Source organism: Anser cygnoides, chromosome 1, assembly GCF_040182565.1.
Source record: "Anser cygnoides isolate HZ-2024a breed goose chromosome 1, Taihu_goose_T2T_genome, whole genome shotgun sequence".
Lineage (NCBI taxonomy): Eukaryota > Metazoa > Chordata > Aves > Anseriformes > Anatidae > Anser > Anser cygnoides.
Genome location: NC_089873.1, coordinates 175,755,373 through 175,772,674, shown reverse-complemented (window position 1 = coordinate 175,772,674; position 17,302 = coordinate 175,755,373). Strand labels below are relative to the sequence as shown.

General features: G+C 35.3%; 1 long non-coding RNA gene across 2 annotated transcripts in view; it reads left to right on the top strand.

Annotated features, from left to right (window-relative positions):
- The window catches only part of LOC125180003 (uncharacterized), a 40,763-nt gene extending 23,701 nt beyond the window's left edge, over window positions 1–17,062 (top strand). The window contains exons 6-7 of one of the 2 annotated variants that reach the window (XR_010827556.1): window positions 11,914–11,976; window positions 16,517–17,062. This is a non-coding gene — a long non-coding RNA (uncharacterized lncRNA). Of the gene's footprint in view, window positions 1–11,913; window positions 11,977–12,700; window positions 13,026–16,516 lie in introns of those variants that run through there. The other variant, XR_007158203.2, reaches the window with a different exon arrangement.
- The last annotated feature ends 240 nt before the right edge of the window (window positions 17,063–17,302 follow it).

The window sequence follows — 17,302 nt, the reverse complement described above, 5'->3', positions numbered from 1 at the left end:
TCTTCTGTAATATTGTAATAACACTTGTAATATTAAAGACATGTAGCCAATGTTTTTTAGAGAGAAGTGAACAAAATACAATAAGAAGTAATTACACTAGTTTTGATTTTTTGAATCTAGAGAAAGTTTGCTAAGGGTGTGCTCACTCCAGCCACTTTTGTCTACTTAGAAGCTAGATAGGAGGATCATTATTCTTTGATCCTCTGCCTCCAAAGGAAGAGGATAAACTGCCAGAGTGTGATTTGTCTCATGTTTTCTAAATGGTTAAAAAAACCCAGCTATTTTCACAAGGAGTTAGTTAATGATGCAATGGTGATGCCTGTGAGGTTGATACATAATTCCTATACAAATAAGCATATTTTTTGCTTCCTCCTTCTTTGTAACACATTTTCCAAACCACTATTAAAATCACTGGTATAGACAATAAATAATAAACTGAATTCGGCTGGATAGTTCTCTGTAAATTGTCAAATGAAATGTCATCACTGAGATTTCATTTAAACCCAAGAAAGCTCTGAATTTTCTAGATGCAGAATTATCATGTGGCAGTTCTTGAGGGTAACTAGTTATGAAAGGGAAAATACATGGTGCAGAAGTATTTGAAAAACTGAATGCATTATGGTATTCTAAAGCTTTTCAAAGACTGCTCTCAGCTCCAGCAACTACATCAGTATACATCCATTCTGGGGGAAACTAGTCATCATTCTATGTTGATTAATGCCAAACATTATTGTCACAGGGTTGCTGTCCTCAAAAGGACATGGATGAAAAGACTTTTTTTGACATAACAATTATTTTATGGGGATGTTTTCTTAATGCCATGGCAGTGTAGGCACTGTTCTCCATTTACTGTATGTCCTGCCTCATTTTACTTGAATCACACTGGAATAAAGTACCCTCAGTTAAGTGGCTTGCAGATTGACACATGATATCAAGGCAGTGCTGATTTTCATACAGGAAGTCTGTTGGTGCAGTGAGTGCAGAAGCATGGTATGAGGTAACAGCAAGCTGTCATGGTCTTGCTATGAAATGAAGAGGGTGTAATGTGTACCTTGCTCCCAGACTTGTTGTGCTGACAAAAGGCTTAACTTCAATATTCCTTCTCACTATGATTTGGAAATGGCCTTTCTACCTCCCACATCTGGTGATTCTGTGTCCATGGGAAGTGGCACAGGGGCATTCAAGACCATCTCTGCAGCTTCCCTCTAGGGGAAGGGGTTGGCCCTATAGTAGAATCAAGAGACACAGCAACAGGAGGCAACAGCACAGGTCATTGTGCTTTGGTCCCACAGTCTAGAGGAAAAAGAGAGGCTGAATCTCTGGGCATAAATTTTCATTCTTCTGCTTCCTATGGGATCCTAAGCACAAATTCAGGCCAATGCTCGCAGAGCCTGGTGAGTGTTGTAAGGAGAGCTGTCAGCCCGCTGGTGGGTCACATATTCTGGCCCAGCACTCTTCCTTTTTTTGTAAAAAAAAAAAAAAAAATAAATAATTTTTACTAAGTCATTGAAATATCATACTAATACAGGCATAATACTTGTTTTAAGCAACAGAAATTGAATGGTTTTACAAAGTGTGTAAGGTGCAGATGTGGTAGGGTGGTGTACATATAAAAAACAAAGCTTATAACAGTATTTCTTTATGGTTGTGAATAGAGGACATTGTTCTAGAATAGAACAGAAGATCCTGAAATAGGGTAATCAGAGAGAAAAGAAGGTGATAGCTGACCCCAAGAACAGAAGACAGCATCTGAGAGTTTGATGCTTGGGGTGGGGTGCACCTATACCATCTCACCTGCTACGAGATTCCCCATGCAGAGCAATAGTATATAGTATGAAATTATTTGCTCATTTTTGCCCTTCAATTAATATTATTGGAAGTATGCAAGTAGATTGCTGCATCTCTGCCCTGGGCTGGGTCCATTTCCAAGAGGAGTTCTACTTTGAATCAAAGTAGTAGCCACCAAGTGGCACCCAAAATGGAAGCAGTTCTCAAATCCTGGGATTCCTAGTCAAGTATTGTTCTCAGTGAGACCACAAGCATGTTCTCTGAATGTATCTTGATCAGGGACTTGTAATTTTGAATCTCTAAGTTCAGAAGAGAAACTTTACACGTTGGTAGTTAGGTATTTTTGTAACAGGGGTTTTGTACCATAGTATTAAAATTTCCTAGTCAACTCATTTGCTTGCCTTTGCAAAAGCTGCTGTTTTTGAGTGATTGAATTAGAAAGACAAACTCAAAAGCACTTATTAATCAATATGGAAGATAAAAGAATCAGCCAAGCCAATGCAGCATCCTGTTGCAACAAAGAATCAAACATCTGAGATAAACAGTGGCAATGAAGCAAATAAAACCACACACATGTGCCCAGTATTCTGATTAAGAAACAAGAGGAAATGAATCTTTCAGTTTTAAATGAGCATTTGAAATTGAAATGTTATTTTCCCTTTCCCTTTCCCTTTCCCTTTCCCTTTCCCTTTCTCTTTCTCTCTCTTTTTTTTTTTTTCTTTAAGAAAAAACAGAAGTTCGAAACCAAATAATTCTTCAGGGCAAATTAATTGCTAACCTGTAATGATTTTATTTTCATATCAGTAGGGCCAACTTATTTGCTTTTATCTATGATAAAATGGAAATAAGATTTGTCAACAAGTCATAGAAAGAAGACCAAATTATTGTGTCATCATATGATACAAAAAGCTATGCCCTAGTATAACAGCTTACGCTGAGATAACAAAAAAAGAACAAAAAAAAAAAACCAAAAAAAACGGTATGGAAGAGAACTGAATTTTGTGGCATACCAGTAGAAAGGATTTTAATTAAAAGATGCAGGGAACAGAACACTGAGTGGACTCAGTGACATGATGTCAAAAGTGATATCTGTAAGAAGAAACTGAATAAAAGAACTGAGATGTTTACTGAGTGTTAATAAAAAGAGTCAGGCATCCTAAAGACAGGAAAAATGCAATTTGTGGAGAAGAAAACTGTGACTAAATGAGAGTAAACAAGATGGAACAAGGAGGAAAGGTCTTTATATGAATTGCTTTGGTTTGCGAATATGTTCTGAACAAATGAGATGGTTACATAAGACTGTCAAAAGGCACCGTTAAACCTATTATCAACAGACTGCTTGGCTACCATATAATCAAAGTGTGTTAAAGGATTCTTTTTGATAGCACTGACATCAAAACATATCATCAGACTCAGCTATTTGTGTCTTTACCAGAACCATGAGTAACATAAGGTGAAATGTGCTCACCAAGATCAACTTGCTGCTCATCATCTCTGAGTTTTTTCTATGAAGTTGCTTTTAAACTGACTGTTTATTTCATTTAATAGTCATAAAGAAATATACCATATAATGAGAAACCATGATTTATCCCCCAGGTAGTTGGATAGATGACATGGAATTAAGTTAGTCTTTCATCTCAGCACTTTATCATCTTTTTTGTTAATATGTCAATGAATGTAAAAAATAATCGTAATTCAAGTGTAGCTTCCAACAAAGTGCCTTAGCAAGCTGTCACTTACTTTCACAAAGCATATAAAGCCCTTCATCAAATTAGTTTCATTGCTTACAATCTGTAGAAGAAAGTTTAAGCAAAAAAAAACACCTCATTACAAAATCAGGTTTATATACATCTGTATTCTTTTGATTTTAGTACGAAAAGTGGATCCATAGTAATTAGTAATGAAGTAAAGAATAAGAATTTCATCCAAACTACCTTTGCAAATAGGTACAAAGCTGTAGATCTTGAAACCAAAATACAACAATCTTTTAAGTGAATTGGTACAAAGAACATGATAATCTTGTATTTAGATGAAAGACTGTCAAGCACAGTGATTGATGAGTAGTTTATTTTTAGTTTTCAAATCAAAGAATTAATCTGATTGGAAGCAAAAGTTTTTTTTTTTTTTTCCTCTTTTTTTTTTTCTTTTAAAGAAAATGTAGATCTTAACAGATTCCATAAGAATAAGATGGTCTCTTTTATACCTATTTTATTATTCTGGGGATGTTATTTTAAAACATGGCAAAATAAAACAATTTGTCTACTTTAATTAGCTCTGAACCGCTCTATAGGTTCCATTTTCTGTATTGGCTATAATCTCCTTTGACATAACTGGTATCTTAAGATACTATGAGACTTAAGATACATACGTTGACATATATATTTACACAATGAAATGTTGGTGAACTGTATTCTGTATTTTCATCATACAGTTAAATCTATAAGGATAACCTGCATATTTTTCCTACTTTATGATGAGGTGAATTGCTTTCTAGAAGCTCCCTATTTACTTCTGTGGCAAGCTGCTACATGAAATCTCACACCAAGTGACCCTGTAAAGTAGACATTTACCTAATAGGTTGAGCATTATATTAATTTTCATGATCCATGCTACATGTAGTTGCTATTGATACAATTTCTTTTTGTACATGCGAGAAACTGAACATGACCCTTTGCAGAATGTTCCAAAAGGCAGGAATAAAAGTATTGGTCTGAACAGTGGGCCAAATGGAAAATTCTGAACCTTGATCTTGCACATACTGGAGGGACACTTTGTTTATTGGGTAACTGTGCAAGAGACTGGAACCATCAAATTAATATGTTTAAAAATATAATTCGGAAAAAAAAACACAATAGACTGTCATTTTAAAATTTTTCAATTCTCTACCCCCCCCCCCCCCCCCCAGCAATTTTTGGGTGATCAAAATGTTATTATGAAAATAGCTCATATTAATCAGAAATATTACAATACAAAATCAGTATAATCTACCTATTGACTCATTTTTCCCCTTATATAATCTTTTTTTAAAATTATTTTTATTTTCGGATTGTAATCTTCTTTATTCTATTACTTGTTAAAAGTGATTCCACTGCATTGCCATTCTTAGTTTTGCCTGATTTTGATTCATTCTGTCCTGTTGCACATCAAGTTTGATCAGAATTGATATGAAACTGATGTGAACTGAAGCTTGCCTGAAAAGTCATGCAAATTTACATAAGTAAAAATAATTCACAAAGTTGGTGCTAAGATAAGACTCTTGCACTGAACAAGTTCTCAGTAACCAAATTTTGCTTCACATACTGACAACAATTTGCAAGCAGTCACCCCTTTTATAACACTTCAATGCTTGCTCAGAGAAAAATGGCATCCCATAAATTGCTAATAGCGCTTCCCGCAGTAGCAGTGGGTTCTTTGGAGGTCTTTTGGCCAAATACCAGAGTAGCTCATCTCTGCTTTGCTTGTGACATTTTGTTTGATCACATCATAAAGTGTTAAGGCCATGGAATGTACACTTAGCACTATACACTAATAAAGTGTTTATCCTTTAATGTCTCCCAGCTGCTTGCATATAGCTTTTTCCAATAGTAGAGAGAACATGCTGGTTTGATGGGATCTTCTATTTATATGGTCTGTTGGGCCTATGTGATACATCATGTTCTTTCCTCCTTTACTTTTGCAGAATCAGTAAAGCAAGTGTTGTCTTCAAGGTCTATTCCTCTCTGTGTAACACATGCTAGGTCCATTAAATAACTAGGAACAAATGGTAATAAAAATAGAGGTTAGAAGAACATCCTTGAGGAAAAAGCAGTCAGTAATTTCTGTGTTATGTAAAATCATAAACTTCTGTGGGACTGACAACGCTTAACTCCAGAGAGCTTTGGAGTGATAAGAATGAACAGAATATTTCCTAAATTTGGGAGAACATTCAAGGGTCAGCATGCTAATTCTGTTGTTCAGAAAGAAAGCGTGTGACACTTGGGGTCTGATTCTTTATTGCTCACCACTTGGTGCTGTTATTTATGATGGTTAAGGCAGGTATACACATTAAATGTTTTGAGTATTTTACTTACACTTTGAAAAGTTGTAAATCATCAGCTTAATCAGCATCAAGCGCTGCAGGCAGTAGATAAATGAAACCCTGGCTCTTTCATCCACATAGGACTGCCTGTTGAACTGAGGCTGAAAATCAATCAAGAAAAATCAATTGGAGTATTCCAGCTCACTATTAAAATTAAAATGTAATGTCCTCAGTTTTTCTTTGTTTATCCTGACATGAAGTGCCAGGTAAGAACTTCAAAAATGTTTAAATGCCTTTCAAGTCCAAGTCTCATTTCAATAGTGTTATAGACATTTAGGCCCAAACTGTTTGTGGTTGTCAAAGCACTTCACAGTGTAAGCAATTTATTCCATGTCTGCTACAAAAGCTTCTGCCAATATAGTGATTGTCATCAAGAACACAATTTTTGATTGATAGCAGAAGCTTCCATTACATGAACAGTAGTACTGCCAAAAATGAGCTTTTGCTGAATTAGCTAATTTTACTTGAAAGAGCTGGAAGATATGATGTTAGTGGAGACACTGCTTAAGAAATGGTTGTTAGGATGATAACACTGGGACTAAATTGCTCCTAATCCAAATATAGCTTTAGTTCTGCACATCCAGTTTTAATAGGGCAGAACTGCTAAGGCTCACCATGGAAGAGCCAATACAAGGCTGTAAACTTTCAAGTGTACCTCTGGCATGCCTAAGTTTTATTGACATGATCCTACAGAGCCCCACATCCCATAACAATATGGATCCATGTGCACAAACTTTGGGGCACGTGAGAAGGAAATCCACATAGCCAGCACTCTGAACAGTGGGTAGCCTGAAATCATCCTTTTGGGAGAGCTATCCTGATAGCCACTAAATGCCAAGCCCAGGTACAAGCCCCATATGCCACTTGCTGCACATCTTGATAACAATGCAGGAAAGTAACTGTCCTCTGCATAGCAACAGGTTGATAATGATGGTACAAAGCTCTTAAAAAAATCTCTTAAAAATAAAACCAACCATTTTGGTGGCAAGAACAGTAATATTTTACTGCTCTAAGAAATAGCTATAGTGAGCATACATACCAGGAATAAGAAACGGATTCATTTCTCTGTAGCACCTGAGGGGATAAAGTCAACCCCTTTCACCTGTCAGGATAAAGTCTATACATGCTCTCCACCCATCATATTGAAGCTATGCCTTGATACGAAGGATAATCGCCCTACAATAGAGAGCATAGCAATCATTTAATGGTCAGGATTGTCATGTACAAAGGAAGGAGAAAGAGTATGAGCTCTATTTTCATCTTAAATACCTTCACAAGACAGTTACTAGATAAAATATGTAATTGCTGAAACAATTGCTAAGACATTAAAGAAGGGAAAGAGCTGTTAATGCTAGCCCATGTGAGAAATTAGGTCCTTTAATTTCATGCTCCAACAGATATATATATTTGATTGAAATTTGTAGCTACGTAGACAGAATGTAGTTAGAGTTGTGTAAAACTATTAACTTCATATTATTGACATGCTGATTAAATGAGCATCATTATCCAGAATGACCAAAATACACTCTATGTTGATTCTGTGTTTTAGGAAAGCTGTTATCAGTGAGGAAAAGATCGTTGAAAAGAACAGTTTTAATTACATTTCATTGATGTTAATGGTAGGACCAGTGTTTTCAAGATGTCCGTCAATAATTTGAAAGGAAATATAAAAGCCCTGCTGATAAATTTTGCAGAATCATGCAAACTGCTGGAGTAGAAAATAATGCACGGAACACAGAAATTTGACAGGTAGTTTGAGCTCTTATCTGTGGCCTCTCCAACAACATGTATCTCTGTGCAGCCAGATACAAATGTAGCCCTTTCAAAATGACAAATGAAGAGTTTAGCTAAAATCTGTGGACTGCACTTTGAAAAGGTTTCTAATGTAACCTTTTGAAAAGGTCTTCTAGTGATCATAATAAATAAAAAACTGAGTTTGAGCTCCCATTATGAAGCTGTGGAGAGAAAAGCCAATAATCCTGAAATGCTATGAATTAGAGATTTTTACTTCTGTCTGTGGCTTTAATTCCTCTGTCTGAGCAGATAAATAAAAGAGAGCTAGTGATGATATCAGTGCCCTGGGGTCAAGGTGGACTGACTAATTCACATCCATGCTATTTAAGGCCTTCTCTACAGCAGCTTTGTCCTGAAGGGGCAGGTTGGAGCATTCCAAAGCATATCCAGGGAAGGAATTAACAGTCAGGGTAGATGACTGGTGTTCAAGCTCATTCCTTGGCCCTCTTTTGTATAATGCAGTATATAGGTGCACCTACTGAGACCTTAATTAGAATAGTGAGATCATTTTAATGCACAGATTTTCAAAAAGATACAGAGTAATTCTGGAGAGTACAAAAAAAGTGTGAAGTAGTTGGAGAGCCAAAAATAATACAATCAGTGGAACACTTCAGAAAATTAGCCTATTTAGCTTTTTAAAACAGAGGGTGAGAAAACAGTGTGATTATAATGCGTAAATACCCAGAGAGGGAAGTAGAGTGATATGAAAGACTTTGTAAACAAGTGAAAAAAGATACAAGCAAAAAGACCTTTTATAGGAGATGAAGCCAAACAAACTCAGATTGTAAGTAAGATATAAATTATTAATCATAAGTTGATGAACGAAGGAGTGGATTGATATTCTACCGAAGCAAGTAGTGGATTTTTCACCTTTTTGTAGCTTCAGATTAAGACTTCTTAAGAAGACGTTCAGTAGTCACATGAGCTTTTTGTTCATTTATGGAAAGGACTGTCTGCAATTTAATCACCAGTCATATGCAGACAGTTTAGATAACCTAACAGATCCTTTTTGGTCTTTAATTTTATGGATCTATATGCCAAAACAGTAATATTAATCAGAAATTATTAGCTGAAGTGAATAAGTTCTGTGAGATCTTATTTGTATTGGTCTAGGTAACACATTACTGCAAATGAAACATTTATATACACAAAGGTCTAGAAAAAGAATTGTAAATTAAACAACATTTTATTTGTATTGTGACTGTTTCTCCTTAAAACATTAGGTGTGGACTTTCTCAAAAATATGCTTAATGGTTTTGGAAAACTATGCCTTGACATCAATATGAAACAAACATTTTCCTACACCAAGGGTAAAGCAACAGCTATGATTGTCCAGGTTTCATTTAGCGTGTATTCTATTCCTGATCTAGAGATGGGAGACAGATGAATTAATTGCTTAGTTCTTGTCTGTCTGATGAGACTAGTAGAAGACGAACGCTTTGGAAGATTGTTTTATGGGATATAAATGTTCCTTTGCATGGAACTGGATTGGTAGCCCCAATCTAGTTTGGTTTTGGCTATTGTATTTTTTTTTTTTTTAGTTTTATTATTATTATTATTTTAAATAGCATACATGCAATCTTTTTTGGTCATTATTTCTCAAGACTATGTTTGGACCAATGAACTAGAATTCTAGTCAGTAGTCATTTTAAGATCTGTCAAACCATCACTAGCAGTCAGATGGTCTACTTGTTTTATTAAAATCAATAGCAACATTCTTAGCTTGGGCAGAAAGAGGGTTGGACTAGGTGCAAATATATCGTCAAATTGGTTTTCTTCTTGTTCTACTTCAGAAATAGAGCTCTGCCAATTATCTGCACAGTGCACTTGTTAATTCAGTCATGGATACCAAGCAGAGAACTCAGTAGTAGTAGGAAACTGTATGGAAGAAAGAGTATTTTATTGAAGAGATTGCATTATATGAAACTGATATAAGCCAATACCCAAACTTGTTCTAGTAACCAGGGTTCAGTCATTACCATCAATAACAAGGTCAGTACAGATTGACTTCAGGCAGTTTTAAAATCAGTTAGCTGTATTTAGGGAATGTAGCTATTATGGTGAAACAGAATGTGGGACAAAACAATCACATCAATTTAATTAAAAAAAGAAAAGAAGACCATGAGACTTCAATATACCTGAAGTCCCAGGTATATTTCCTTTACCTTCACAGATCTGCAAGTATAGGGAAATAAGTATCTGACCAAAATACCTTTACATTTACTAACTACTGTTGGATTTATTTATCTTTCATGATTCTTTATAATTCTTCTGTGAATAAATGCAAACTCTGGGATTCACAACTGGTAGCTACAAATTCCAGTATTGTGTGAAACAATTCCTCCTTTACTTGTTTTGAGTCATCTACTTGATCATTAAACTTGATGCTCCTAAAGCTTGTGTTGTGACAGTAGACAATGACACTTCATTCACCTTTTCTCTTACTTCTCATAAATTCACAGGCCTTCACTCTATCCCTCTTAGTATTCGATCTTCCAGGTTGAAAATGTCTGGTTTATGTAGTCGTTTCTTATACAGAAGCCTTTTTTTACTTGATTGGATCTGGCTGGAATGGAGTTATTTGTCTTCAGAGCAGTACTATATAGTACTATATATACAGTACTATGTTCTGGATCTGTGTCTAAACCAGTGTTGATAACACACCAGTATTTCGGCTATTTTTGAGCAGAGTTTGCATAGCAATTAGTTCTTTTTTTTTTTTTTTTTTTTTTTTTTTTTGCCTTCTCGGCCCCTGCAGCAAGTAGGCTGGGGGTAGACAAGAAGTTGTGGGGGGTGCAGCCTGGACAGCTTACCCCAACTGACAAAAGAAATAGTCCATACCATATGATGTCATGCTCAGCAATAAAAACTGGGAGAAAGGAGGAGGAAGTGCGGATAACATTTGTCTTCTGAAGTAACTGTTACATGTGATGAGGTCTTACTTTCCAGGAAGTGGCTAAACGTCTGCCTGCTGACGGGAAGCAGTGAATGAATTCCCTATTTTGCTTTTTGTGTGCATGTAGCTTTGCTTAAATTATCTCTATCTCAACCTATGTGTGGAGCTTTCACCCTTCTGATTCTCTCCCTCATCCCACTGTGGGGAGCATAAGGAGTGATGGGGTGGGTGCTTATGTGCTGGCTGGGGTCAACCCACCACACATCTCTGAAGAAGTTTACTGCCTTTCTTCATACATTTTCTAGGGTTATTGTAGTCTGTTCTGAGATCTGTGGAACTAGACCTACACATGGTATGCAAGATCCAGATGCACCATAGAATTAAACACTGAAATAATTTATGTTCCCTGTTTTGTTATCTGTTCCTTTTCCAATATATTTTTAGCATTTTGTTTGCCTGTTTGACAGCTGCTGATCATTTTCTTAGATTGTCCATTATAGCTCAAAGATTTTTTCCTCAGTGGTAATAACTATTTCAGAATCCATCAGTCTACATGCATTTTAAGATTGTTTTTTTCCCCATGGGCAACATTTTGCATTTATCAACATAGAATTTCGTCTGCTATTTACGGTATACTTCTATATTCTCTAAAGTGTCAGTGGAGCAAATGGTAACTTTAAGGTACTCTTGAGAATTACTACTCCATACCAACCAAGGTGATAAATACTAAAGAGAAAAAGTGCTCCAGGAGGTTGAACAAGATTTTTCCAGCTATGACAAGAATTTTTTTGTGCATAATTTGACTCAGACAAAACCTTATATGAGTCAAAGTGATTTGTACAGACAAAAGCAGTTGATGTTCCACTTTGTGACTTCAAACCATGACTATTATCTCGAGATATTAAAAAAGAAGCTCTTTATTAGCCAATCCTCTTTCTACTTTAATCATCTGAAAATGAGTGGACAGCCCTGTGACATTTATATGAAATGTTACATGCTTTTGGCTTGAGAGCTACGCTCACTTTGAGCTATATTTTTCTGACACTAATGGCATACCTAAATACAGATTAAAATGGAGATATAAAAGGGATCATGTATCTGATTCGTTAGCTTACGTAAAATAGAAAGAAGATGAATTTCTCTTTGAAGTAATTGGGAAATTTATTATTAAAATATCAGACCTAGAAACATTCTGCTATTAATGCATATGATATGATAATTATGTAAAAATATTTCCAATTTTAAGTCAAAATATATTTACTTTTTTAATTTTTTTTTTATTTGGTAAAAATGGTTTATTAACCATTTGTGATTGTTTTGCTGTTCTTGCAAAAACAGTTATTTATTTTTATTCCAGAATGAAGCAAATAATTTGGTCACAGTAAAAGAGTGAATTAATCAAGAACAAGACTGTAACTTGGTAAGTATGATGGCATTTGCTGAGAAGAACATGTATCTGTAAAATGGTAACCTAATAGTCTTTCAGATTTCTTTTTTTTTTTTTTCATTTTTTTTTATTTTTTGTTAAGAAAAGAAAAAGGTCAATCAATGAGCACTGGTAGAGGAGATAATATGTATGGAGTATGTCTTTATTTGAGAACCTAGAGTGACATATAAAGGATTCTTTTTCCTTCAAATTTTCATACATTATTTTTTTTTTAGTCTATAGCCATTTATATTGTTTCAGGTCCTTGGAATCTAGTTGTCATGTTAAACAGCACATAACTCTCCTCAACAGTTAAAGTGGAGGCTCAAACTGTGGGTCAAAAAATAAGACTTATTCATGGATCTTCACATTTTATTCCCATAGATTCCTAGCCTGCTGATTTCTTTGACTACATTGCACAAGGCACTAAGTCTTTTAAAACAATATGTCAGACATGCTTTTCCTGTGACAAGAATCAGAGACATAAAAGACAAAGACATATCAAAGAAATAAAAGTAAAATTTATTCACATGCATACCGGGAGATATTTTGTTGCATCTTTTGAATAAGAACATTAAATGTTTATTTAATGCAATAACTGTCCACCATATGTCTTGAATTTTGGCAGTTTTTCTGTCATGCTTTCTCCATTTTCCATGACCACAAAAGCTCTGTCTGCAACCCAGACACTGCTAAACAAACCTATTCCTTTCTACAGTACTCAGTATTAGGTGCATACTGAAGATGGAGAAGAAAAAGTAACAAGAATGCTGTACATGCTGGCAGTACTCGGCTGGTGGCAGCCTGTTGGGATAATTTTCAACTTGTTGCAAGAATTGCCTCCAGGCTTCACTATGATCCACTTCTGGGGATTGGCCCAGGAACAGAGTCAGGATGCTGTGAAGTTTTCCTTTGATGTAAGATTGGCACAGCAGAAGTCAGTGTCCAACAGTTTTCCCTCTTCTAGGCAAGTACATGACCAGACTTCCAGAAGATATCTTTCTGGTCTTTCCCTGATGAAACTGTGCTTACCTGACACTTGTGTTTTAATCTGCACTGTAGTGTTCAAGGAGACATTTTTTTTTTTCTCTACAATTGCCTGAAATAAAGTAGTTATGAGATTTGGAAGCAATATTGCTTTGCTTGTGATTTTTTTTTTTTTTTTTTTTTTTTTTTTCCCCAGGACTAGCACATGTAGTTATATAATGCCCAGAGCTGACAGCAGTCAAGGTAACAACTCTCACAAAAGGGCACTTTATAGTAAGCTTCTGTAAGGCTCCTCAGCAACTTCATGGCGTTGAATTGCCTTTGTAAGGCTTGTTGACTGGGAGTTTGGTGTATCTTTCTTACTCTTTTTTCTAACTTTTTGTCCAGGAGAGTATTGTCTTTCCATAGTTATATTTGTGTTGCAGTACTTTAAAAAATAGGTTTTAGCTTCAAAGTGTTTGGCTACTGAACTAAAGGGTTATGGCTGAAAGCCATCACCGAAGACACAAAGCATGTCTAACCATGCCATACTTGATATTTCATAGTTCTGTTCCGTTTGGTCTGTGCTTAAGCAGTAGTAGGAAAATAAAGACTTGATCTCATTTTAAATTCTCAGAGGGCTGCACATTAGCTAATTTCCACTGTGAATCAGACAATGAAGCTACAATTAACTCATCTGTAGGATTTGAAAAAGAAGACACATGTAGCCTTGCTTTTAAAACTTCATTGCTTCTCAGAGAACAGAGCAAATGTTTACAGCACAGCTCTGCCATTTCATGTTTGTAATTGACAGACTGCTGTTATAGGTGTCCAGATTTGAGCTAGGTATCCTAAACTCTCTTACTGTTAATGTAGAGAAATAAATACTTCCAGGACACAGTTCTTCTTGTCGTAAAGTGGATGTCTAAAACAGATCAACTGAATGGTGCTGTAACGCTACCAAGAGAGCTTAGGGTGAATAGCTCATTTGTTAATATCTAAATTGTTTATGTTTAAATTTATGGGGCGAATCCTATTCTACTTTGTTGCTTCAATGTAGATTGGCTTCCCTACTATAGCATTTTTACATCAGAGAGCACCAACAAACCAGAGTTTGATCTTGTTTAAAAAACTGGATAGAGAAGGCAAAAGGTGGGTTTCAGTTCATGGTTCAGACTCCTTAATATAAAGTCTCTGCAGTTCAGATACCTATATGTAAGCTGTATATATAAGATCCCATATAGTCAAGAGAGATCTAATTAATACAGTTAGTTGGAGCTGAGGCAGCTCTTAGCTGAACAGATGTGCATGAGGTCTGAGATCTCTCTAGGCTCTGTTGACTCTTTTGACTAAAGCTGCACCATCTATAACGGAAGCCTAGACACCTTAGAAGTAGATGCATGCGATACATACAGATTTAAGTGTCTGAACACCTAGAGCAAAATTGTGGTGGTGGTTCCAAAGATAACAGGGATATTTTATTGTTTATAGTGATTTAATCCTAGTAGGTGGATGAATGATTGTGTCTTTTATGTTTTTGTTCCTGAGGATGTAGATATATATGTTTATCTGTTGTTAGTTTGGTAAATGACGACTTACTGTAGTTGAGTCATTGGGATGTAGTTGAGTCAGTATCCCTGGAGGTCTTCAAAAAATATGTAGATGTTGTGCTTAGTGACATGGTTACCTGTGGACTTGGCAGTGCTAAGATAAAGGTTGGACCAGATGATCTTAGACGTCTTTTCCAACCTCAATGATTCTATGATTCTATGAATTCAAATGACACCATCACATTTTAGGCAAAATCACTGAGTGAGTTGAAAAAGTTGAGTAGTGTAGATATAGGCTAGTGATTATGACAAGGGACAGAGGGGGAATGGAATTAGTTCTTAGCTGGAGACCTTCAAGAGTTTTTTACAATAAATACATATCAATGAGAGGAAAAAAAAATGCACAAAAACTTGGGCTGGTAGCACATTTATTTTTATTTCCATTAAGCTTCTGGTTCAGAAGTTGCAGTGGCTCATGCTGACTCCTCATAGAAAAACTACTTATGGCTCATAAGTACACAACCTTTGTGAATTTATAACCCAGTCAAAATTTATTGATCTTTACAGTGTCAGGGCTGTGTGACCTTAGAAATAGATAAAAGCTTATAGCTTAAGGAGCCTTCAGAGTACCTTCTGAAATGAGCGTTTGGCTTCTAAAATTTCTAAGTTTGTGTTCATATTTTTTGAAATATTCTACTGTGTGTAGTTGGTTATTGCGCTTGCAGGATTTTGTGTGTCTCTATGTGCCGTTTCCTTCATTCAAGTATCTCCTTACACAAAGCATAAATGCTTAACCATTTGTTTCCAAGGCCCATAATCTAGTTCATGCTATTCAGCACATATTAAATGGTTGTTGACATACATGATTTAGCTGTGGATACAACCATGCTTTCATCTGTGCCACAGACGTTGATTGGATCAAGCTCATACTTTCTAGGCCTTTTTTTTTTTTTCTCCAGCGTTAATATGCTATATAGATGTCAATTACAGTTTTTTTTTTTTTTCCCTCTGACCTACTCTTTTTTTTTTTTTTACTTTTTGAGACACTTTACTGTTCTGGAGACACTTAAAGCTATTGTTTTTCTTGAATTATATTTATACAGATAAAAAAAATCTTGGCAATGATGGTCTTTCTCCTGGCAGTGTAAAGTGATCTAATACTATCATTTATTATTTTTGATTCTTCATTTCTACATACAGTGCTAAAAAAAAAAAAAAAGATAATTAAACATACCCTTAAGCATACCTAAACCCCCCTTTTTTTTTTTTTTTGAATACTACTAAATCTCACATTTTTTTCAGGACTTCTCCTGACATTTCAGTTTTCTCAACTAAATCCTCTGATCAGTTTTTTCCCGAATTATCATTCTGTGTTTATTCTTTGTCTAGCTTAATCTGAAAGTGAGTTCTTTGCAGTAGACAGTGGACAGATTATGTTGAATATTACTGGATTTATGGGAAGCAAAAATCTTGTCCAATATATTTAAGCATGTGTTTGCAAAGCACCATGTAAATGCATAGCAATAGTTGTGATTAAGAGTAATAAAATTACTGTTTTCATGGTTAATAATAAATGTGATCAATAGCAGTATAAATATAATTTGTCACTAGTGTTGTAGTTGTTCAATGAAGGTAGTTTTGATAGTAATAAGCACTGTCAACAAGTAATATTAATCTTGATTATAGAGGAAGCATTCTAGTAATTTACCTTTCTCATAATTTACCTTCTGTAGGTACAATATGAAATGGATGAGTAATTATTAATGTACTTGAAACTACTCACTTAATGAGAGGAATAATTGCTGCTTGCTTCCATTATTCAATCATTTTGCATTGCATTGCAGCATGGAAATGTACATATTGGAATAGGAAAGAGGGGCTCACTGTTCTTTTTTTTTTTTTTTTTAAGAGGTCTAGATCCATTTCTTTTGTAATGTAAAAAAAAAAAAGTTGGTGCTGAGAAAGAATTAGAAGGTATTATTTCATGTTTTCATGTTTCATGTTGTTACTTTTTCCAGGGTATCAGTTTGTAGCTACTATGGAAAGCAGACACCTGAGATAGATGGGCTTTTATCTACCACATGGGGAACATGAGGTCATTTTGGGCAGAACCCCTAGGAATCAACCAACAGCTATGCGTGGAAAAAAGGTAGGAAGTTTTGAAGATACCCTAACTTAGAACAGCCTGAGCTTTCCTTTCGGTGGAACAGAGCTATGGATTTAGATCTTCTCAAAGAGAGCGGGGTTGAAGGTCCTCTAGGCAGCATACATATTCCTAGCACTGCTTTAAATGAAGTGATGGCCACTATGTCCAGAGGGTGCAGGGGTACCTGATCTGCATTACCAGGCTGGAGGAAAAATGCAGTTTTTGAATCCTTCTAAAGTACAGGCCTGTGATAAATGTTCAGCAGCTCAGCTGTATCTAGATATCTATAAGAAATAAGACTTTGTTCACGTGGGAAACATTAATATTAACCATACAAGATACTGCCAGGAATAAATATGTAAATTCTGCTTTTGTCTCATGAGTTCCTTTTAACTGCTAGACTCAAGAATTTTGTCTCAGCCACTGATGCTATTAATTATAACAAATAATTAATTAAATCAAAACAATTTACATATTTTTATATTTTATATGCATTAAATCAAAACTAATTTAGAAGAATAATTTATAAAATATTTGCTATGAGTTAAAATAACGAATTGCTGATTAATAAAGGAAATGAAATTTAATATTTTTTGAAATGGCCCTAGTTGCTTCAGGTATTGTTTCATAATGTTTGGTTTATTACCAAGTCCTAATT